This window comes from Chelonoidis abingdonii, chromosome 1 (assembly GCF_003597395.2).
Source record: "Chelonoidis abingdonii isolate Lonesome George chromosome 1, CheloAbing_2.0, whole genome shotgun sequence".
Classification (NCBI taxonomy): Eukaryota; Metazoa; Chordata; order Testudines; family Testudinidae; genus Chelonoidis; species Chelonoidis abingdonii.
Window position 1 is genome coordinate 113,588,541 of NC_133769.1, and position 8,343 is coordinate 113,596,883.

Below are 8,343 nucleotides of genomic sequence, written 5' to 3' on the forward strand. Positions count from 1 at the left end.
TTGAGCAGTAGCCTGAGGGACTTCCTTGTACTGCATAGGCCACAGCAAATGAAAAACTTCATATTCCCCAAAGACAATGAAAATAGAAGTTTCCATCCAGCACATTACTGGCATGAAATCCCCAATGGCGACAAAGTGGAGAAACCATGGTTTATATACTCAAAACCCCAGAATGCTGCATACTGTTTTTGTTGCAAACTCTTCCAGTCTAATGTTCCAGCCACACTCGGTTCTACAGGAACAAAGGATTGGAAAAATCTGGCTAGAAATCTGGCATGCCATGAGAAGGCAGCAAATCACCAGAGAACATTCCATAGATAGAAAGAGCTTGAGATGAGACTAAGGTTAAAGGCCACCATAGATGATCAGCATCAAGAGAAGATTGCATCAGAGTCTCTTTACTGGCAAAATGTTCTGAAAAGGCTCATTGCCATTGTGAGATGCTTGCTACCAAAACCTAGCACTGTGTGGCACTTCAGATCAGCTGTATGTGCCAAACAATGGAAACTTCCTTAAAATTGTGGAGCTGATGGCTGAGTTTGATGCTGTACTCCAGGAGCATCTAAGAAGAGTCACCACCCAAAAATGTACACACACACCACTACCTTGGAAAAACAATTCAAATGAGATCATACAGTTACTGGCAACAAAAGTCAAACAGAAGATTGTGGCAGATCTGAAGTCAGCAAGATATTACTCTGTTATTCTGGACTGCACACCTGACATCAGCCATACGGAACAAATGACTTTAATGGTGCGTTTTTGTAACAACAACAGAACCTAGTGAAAATGTCCCTGCAATGGTGACTGTCAGAGAGCATTTTCTAGAATTTATTGACATTGATGATACTACAGGAGCTGGTATGACAAATGTGCTTCTTAAAAAGCTGGAAGATACAGGAATTGCGATAGCTGACATGAGAGGTCAGGGCTACGATAATGGTGCCAACATGAGAGGAAAGAACAGAGGAGTGCAGACACGGATCCGAGAGTTAAACCCTCAAGCTTTTTTTTGTCCATGCAGTTCTCATTCATTGAACTTGGTGGTCAGTGATGCAGCATCAGCTTCTAGTGAGGCTGCTGAATTTTTTAATGTAATTCAAAGCATCTATGTATTTTTCTCTGCATCAACTCATCGATGGCAAATTTTGAAGCAACATCTGGGAACATCCTCTCTGACACTGAAACCACTGAGTGCCACATGATGGGAAAGTCGAGTGGAGGCATAAAGCCTATCAAACACCAAATTGGGAAGATAGATGATGCCATAGTTGCCATTATGGAGGATAATGCTATGACAGGAACTGTTCATGGGAGAACAGTGGCAGAGGGAAATGGAATCACCAGAAACATACATAACTTCAAATTTCTGTGTGGCTTAGTGTTGTGGCATGACATACTGTTTGAAATAAATGTTGTAAGCAAGAGACTCCAAGGTGTTGACCTTGATATATCTGGAGCAATGGAACAACTGGACAAAGCAAAGCCATACCTACAGTCTTACCGATCAGATGAGGGATTTCAAAACGTTCTGAAGAGTGCACAGAAGTTGGAAGAGGTACTTCACATGGAAGCTATTTTCCCACCCATTCAAGAATACAAGAGTCACCGAAGAAGACATTTTGATTACGAGGCACGGGATGATCCCATAAGAGACCCCAAACAATAATTCAAAGTTGAATTCTTTAACCAGGTGCTAGATTGTGCAATACAGTCAACTGAAGAATGTTTCATGCAGCCCAAGGAACAAGCAGTATATTTCGGATGTTGAATGATATTCCAAAACTCCTCACTATACCTGAAGAAGACATACAACAGCAATGCAGGGCACTAGAGACAATGCTGGCACATGATGACATGCACAATATTGGTGCAAGTGATTTAGGCGATGAACTGAAAGCCCTTTCAAGATACATTTCAGCAGGATCAACTCCAAAGGCTGTTCTGGCATATATGTGCACAAATAAGATAACCAACCTCTTTCCAAATGCTTTTGTTGTTCCACGCATATTTCTAATGTCCTGTAACAGTTGGCAGTGGAGAATGCAGCTTCTCCAAGCTGAAGTTAATAAAAACACAGCTATGCTCCACAATGACACAGGAGAGGCCGGTCGGCCTTGCAACCATCTCAATAGCGCATGAGCTGGCCCAGACTGTGGACCTTCAGCAGGAAGCACTTCAAATCTTTGCAACCAAGAAGGCATGGAAAGCAACACTTTGGCATTTTTAATCTGTTTGAATAATCAATGTTTACTATGCAGACAAGAAAAGTTACATTTGCTATTCAGGCGTTTGAAAGTTGTGTTACTTAAAATTTTTGAACAAGACATTTTAAGTTGTTAATTCTCCTTTATCGGGGTAGGTAGCAGAGCAGTACCATGAGAGGAGTAGACTAGGAAGAAGGCAGAATTGAGACCTTTCTAAGTTTTGGCCCCAGCAAGGGGACATGGGGGCGTCATTTGAGCTCCCTGCCTCAGGTGCCAAAATGTTGTGGGGTGGCCCTGGCTGGGCGGCTGCCACACAGGGAACTTAGGGAAGTGAGGAGCCGATAGGGGGGCTGTCGGTCCACCCTGATTCCAAGCCCCCACCAGCTAGCTCCAACAGGCTGCTCTTCCTGCAAGCAGTGGACAAAGCAGGTGGCTGCCAAACAACATTATAAGGGAGCACTGTGCAACTTTAAACAAGCATGTTCTCTAATTGATCAGCAAAGAAACAACATTAACCTGCACGACTTTAAGTAAGGAGTTACTGTAATTCCTTCAGTTTTGTGGGAGAGAATGTGTCTTCTGGTGGTTGAGTCAGGCTCCTTTGCCTAAGACTAGAGAGTGATGTTATTTGCTGAACCTTCAGTTATCAATTTCCCTCTAATTTTTGTCTAGACTTTAATGCAGTTGAACTCACTTGCTACTACGATAAGAGCCATAATTAAAAAACAGTTCTCTCTTCCCGATCCTTATATTCAATATAGGTTTTTATAACACTCATTGCCATTGTCTCTGAGCTCTTTCCAATATAGCTCAGTGAGGATTAAGTCACGTGACTACACATCTGTCACGTTTGTTCTCATTCTCTTCTCAGAGGCAGATGTGTGTGTAGAAGAGTGGTTTAGTTTAGTAGTGGATGTCTTTTATATAGAAATGTACCTGTTGTGCGTTTATATTAGAATAGGCAAGGTCAAAGAAATGCACCTTGCACTTGGAGCGGAAAGTGATGTTTGTTCCTGGGCATGTTCATTCTACAGTCTCACATCGCCCCTGGAGAAAGCTCTATCTTGCACAGACGAGGTTTACTCTTATTTCACAAAGTTTCACTGAGCCAGAGAAGCATAGTTGTAGACCACGGTCTTTCTCCTGGAGCTTTAGGTATGTCCTGGCCCAGGTCATGGAATGCTTCACAGATAAGAGCTGAGACTTTGAACTTAATTTGAGATTCTATGGGAAACTATCATAGGAGCAGAGGACATCTCCAATATGTTCCTGGAAGCCTGTATTGCTGAGGAGACATGCTGCAAGATTTGTGTACTAGTTGGAGTTTCCTAAATGCTGAAGGCTTTATTGCCCAAGTATATTGCATTCCTGTAATTTAGTCGAGAGGTGACGAAGGTACTACTAACTGAAGCTAGATCTTCAGCTGCCAAGATGAGACAATTTCCTAGCCAAGTGGAGATGGCAGAAAGTATTACTTGCGGATGCTGCTATGTGAGAGGAATATATCAGCCAGGAATTCAGGAGTACTCCAAGCTACAGCCTGAACTGACCAATAGTGGGTATAAGTCTTCAGCCAACAGAGACTGCACCCATGGCTGTGAGATCTTGAAAATACTTTCGTCTAACCACCACCATCACCTCTGTCATGCTCAAGTTCAGCTTCAGGCAAACGTTCATTATCCACTAGCTGATCTCATCCAAGCACTGGGACACAGTGATAGTAATATAGTCAAATGTGGTGAAGGATGGGTAGAGCTGTGTATCATCTACATATTGCTTGCACTTGAGTTAGTCTCATGTGACCAGTTAACCTTGTAGTTGCATGCAGATGTTGAAAAGGACTGGACAGAGAACAGATCCTTGTAGAACTCCACAGATGGGGTACAGTGGTAGAAGTGCAGTTACCCATCAGTACTTCTTGCAGTGTTCTTCCAGGAAGGATTCAAATAATTTTAGCATATTACTCTGGACCCCTGCCATCTGTCTCGGGCAAGACAGCAGAATCTCACATTTAACAGTGTTGAATGCTTTCGAGGTCCAGCAAAAGGAAAATAACCCACTGACCAGAGATCATACATCAGTGCCATTAAAGCAGTTTCAGTTCCATGTCCTGGCCTGAATACAGAACGTGCTGGGTCTACAATGTTAACTTCAGTTACATGAGCCTGTAGTTTGCCTTTTGCTAGATTTTTTTTTTTTTTTTAAATGAGCCTGCTCAGGAATGGGAGGTTTGACACTGGGTGACAGCTGGCTAGGACTAAAGTATCCAGGGTGGGTTTCTTCAGTGTTGGTTGGACCAGTAAATGTTTGAAGGAGGAAGGGAAGATTCTCTGACAGAGGTGTTAACTATTTTGGTCAGGAATGGTGCTAGCTGTTCATGATTCTTTCACAAGCCAGGAAGGACATGGATTGGATTCACAAGTCTTGGGTTGAGACTCATTTAGGGTGTCCAGAACTTCTTGATGTGTTACTGTACTGAACTCTGTGAATGTAGGTGGGCTGTTGGTTGATGGAGGCGAAGCAGATCCTTACTATTTGAGAAGCCTTCCCAAATGTGCGTTGTCTTCTTAGCAAAGTAGGATGATAGCTCTTCACTAAGGCTAAGATTTTGTCATGGTAATTTTTAGTAAAAGTCACAGACAGGTCATGGGCAATAAACAAAAATTCACAGAAGCTGTGACCTGTCCGTGACATTTACTAAAAATAACGACAAAATGGGAAGTAGGGGAATCCAACACTATTTGATTGGGAATAATGTCCTTAAGTATACACACACATCCCACTCCCACCTACCCCCACATAAGTAAAATTTAAAACTGACCACTTAAAAAAAAGTAATTTATTGATATGAAAGCTATGTGCAAGTCTTTCACGCTATCAGTTTTATTTACAGTAACATACATACGTCAAGTATATTAAATGTCAAATTTCTATTTCTCTAACTTTTCTCCCTTGATTACTTGCTAATGCCAGTAGTTTCATTGGATACTGGATTTGTTCAAAGTGTGCAAAAAGAATAGCTGTTCTTGATGAACAAATGTTAAATTAAATTTCTCAAGAGGTGTTAGACTCATTTCCACAGATTTAGGTTTCTGTGGAAGAAAGCTTCTAATAGCTTGTGCGCCCAAAGCAAAAAATAGGAAGGGTTGGAAATGAAGTCAAACTCCCTCCCTATTCCCTGCTAAGTAAAACCAAAGAACTACAACCTGGCCTACGCTAGGTTTCTTTCACTAAAATTTCCATGCCATTTCTTCCATCGATGGAAGTAACAACCGGAGTTCTAGCATAGACAAAGTGCCAGTGACTGCTGGCATTTTAACCATCCCATTATCTAGCACTGCTTAAGCTAGTTGCAGACAATACCGTGCTTAAAACACAAGCAGCCACCCGAGTCCTGTTGACACTAAAACTCCCACTACTGTACTAGAACTAGTGATGGGAAATTCTGGGAGAGCAAATCACAATACAGAAAAAGCTGTACAAGTGTAGCTACATTAGAAACCTAAAGTTCAGATGGTGATGGGTATCTGACCCAGTTCCTCACAATTCACAGCTGACTATCTGGTATATTCAATACACTATATATAGAAGGGATTCTCAAACTTCATTGCACTCCGACCCTCTTTTGACAACAAAAATTACTACATGACCCGGGGGGGGGGGGGGGGGAAACACAATACAAAGCCTGAGCCGACCGAAGTCCCACCACCCTGGGTGGGAGGGCCAAAGTCAAACCCAAGGGCTTCAGCCTGAGGCAGGTGGCCTGTACCCTGAGCCTCACTGCCCAGGGCTGAAGCCCTGGGACTTCAGCCCCGAATGGTAAGGCTCGGAGTTTGGCCCTGGGCCCCAGCAAGTCTAAGCCAACCCTGTCAACCGAATTAAAATGGGATCGTGACTCACTTTGGGGTCCCAGACCACTGCACTATAGCTTATTTAATCAAAAGATGAAGTAATGTTAAAGCATGGACTGATTTTTTGAAAAATATTAAATGATAATGGCAGACCAAGTTCATTTCTTTCAAATCATTATATATCCTTAGCTTATTTACAAGTTAGTGTGATACCAAAATATTATCACAGCATTTCCAAAAAGAGTTCAGGTCACCAATGTTAATTAACACTTAATCAATTGTATCATTTCTTGTGAAATTTACTTTTCACTTGTGAGAATTTCTTGAGTAAACTGCACTCATTTGCTTTGTGCAGCCTTCTGAAAGTTCACATGATTAGTGTATTTCCTGACAAGGAGACTAAATTATATTTTCCAATTAATCATTGATTAATCTCTGTCAGCCACTAACATGTTGAAAAGTAGCATTTCTAAACCAAGAGGGTATATAGATGGGTGGATGGGGAGACACGGGCAAGAAAGAAGCACAGTTGCAGAGAGCTGAACTGTATTAAACGTGGATTCCAATTAAAAGGCATTTAAAATAATTGTTGGTTAAATTAGTATGAAAACTAACAGTCTGAGACCCTCTCTCGTTTGGCCTCATGTTTCCAGAACCACAGGAAGCATTTTTCCCTGGTAATTAAGAATGCTAAGTTGGTTTCTTTATGTTGATTAAATAGGATATTTAACATGTAAAGTTCTAGACTGCTTACACATGTGGAATTGAATGTGGCCTATGAGAGAGACAGGATTCTTAAGCCAAATGTTGTTTCCATCTGTTGATCTTAATTCAGTGTATCAGTGATAAACGAAAACTGATAATTAGCCATTATTTTAAACTAGTCCCTTAAATGTTTGCAAATGATCTGGTTTGTACATTTATACTTTTAGCAGCTTAAACAGGAATTCAGTTTCTGTTAAGTGATGAAATAGTGAAAGAACTGTGTGTGGGGGAGAAGAAACCCAGGCCTGCTGCACAGAGAAGAGCCATAAAAATGTGGACAGTGATGTCTATTTAATTCTTCTACAAATAAATGTGCATGTGAGAAACAACATCAGGAACAACATCAGGAACATTTCTAATTTATCAAATAAATAAATCTGTGTGAAAAAATACACGCAAGTGTACTGGAGTTTAAATTCAAATTGTAGGAAGCTATAATGTATAATAAGATTTTAACTTTTAAGAGGCTCATGTGATCAACATGTACTGTGCTATCTATGGCCAGAAGAAAATAACCATCAACTTCATTCTCAACCTCACGTTTATCTTACAACAAACTGGGTTGTCTTAAAAAAATTCCTCACAGCACAGTAAAATTTGTTTCCCCAGACGGCAGTATTTAAAATAGATTCTGGTATAAACATTCTAGTCATGCTGTCTCTTCCACAGATACTCTTAGCCTTCATACTTTACAAAATTATTTGAAAAGAACTAAAAAAATCCCACCTCCTTTCTGTCCAACATAATTTTAAAAGATACAATTACTATCCCACAACAGTTTGAAATTCATTTTATTTTTAAATTCCATGAGAACAATTTTGCTACTGGATGGTCCAGAGGTTTGGTCCCAGAGGGGGGAAGGGGTTCTTGCACTTGATTACCATCCTCAACAATGAAATGCAAACTCTGGTGCACATTCATTGGTTTGCATCAATTCTTTAGTACCTCCTCCTGTTGGTTTTTTAAAGTTCCAGGCTAACTCACCTAAAGTGAAATTCATTTATCCAGTTCAAAAATTTGTTTTATAATGCTGCTTTCTTTTAAAATTCTGAAAAAAAATGGGTGCACACATACTTATATAGAAGACATTTTTACTGTGCCAGGTATCAAATTCAGATCTCCGTTTGCTATGGTGCATGCAGTATACTCATGAAAAGAATACCTGGTGCTCTCTCATCTTCATGGTATTTAAACCTCTATTATAAAAGCAGCTTCAAACTATGCAACAAGACTACACTGTCCATCTAACCCACAGGCAACCTGTTCAGCAAGCCAGGCACTGGAACTTTAATGGTTCTGCCTAGTTTAAATGAGACTGTCACAGGACAGTAAACTTGGTCTGTTTTATTTGCACCAGATAACTGGTAAGGAAACATTTAGAGCCATTTATTATGTGGATTAAATATGACTTGTTTTGCAAAGTACAGCATACTTTTCTGTCTGTAAGCCAAACCAACTGTCTTTACATGAGCAAATTTACACACAGTTGCAGTACACAGATAAGAGTTCATAAATAAAAT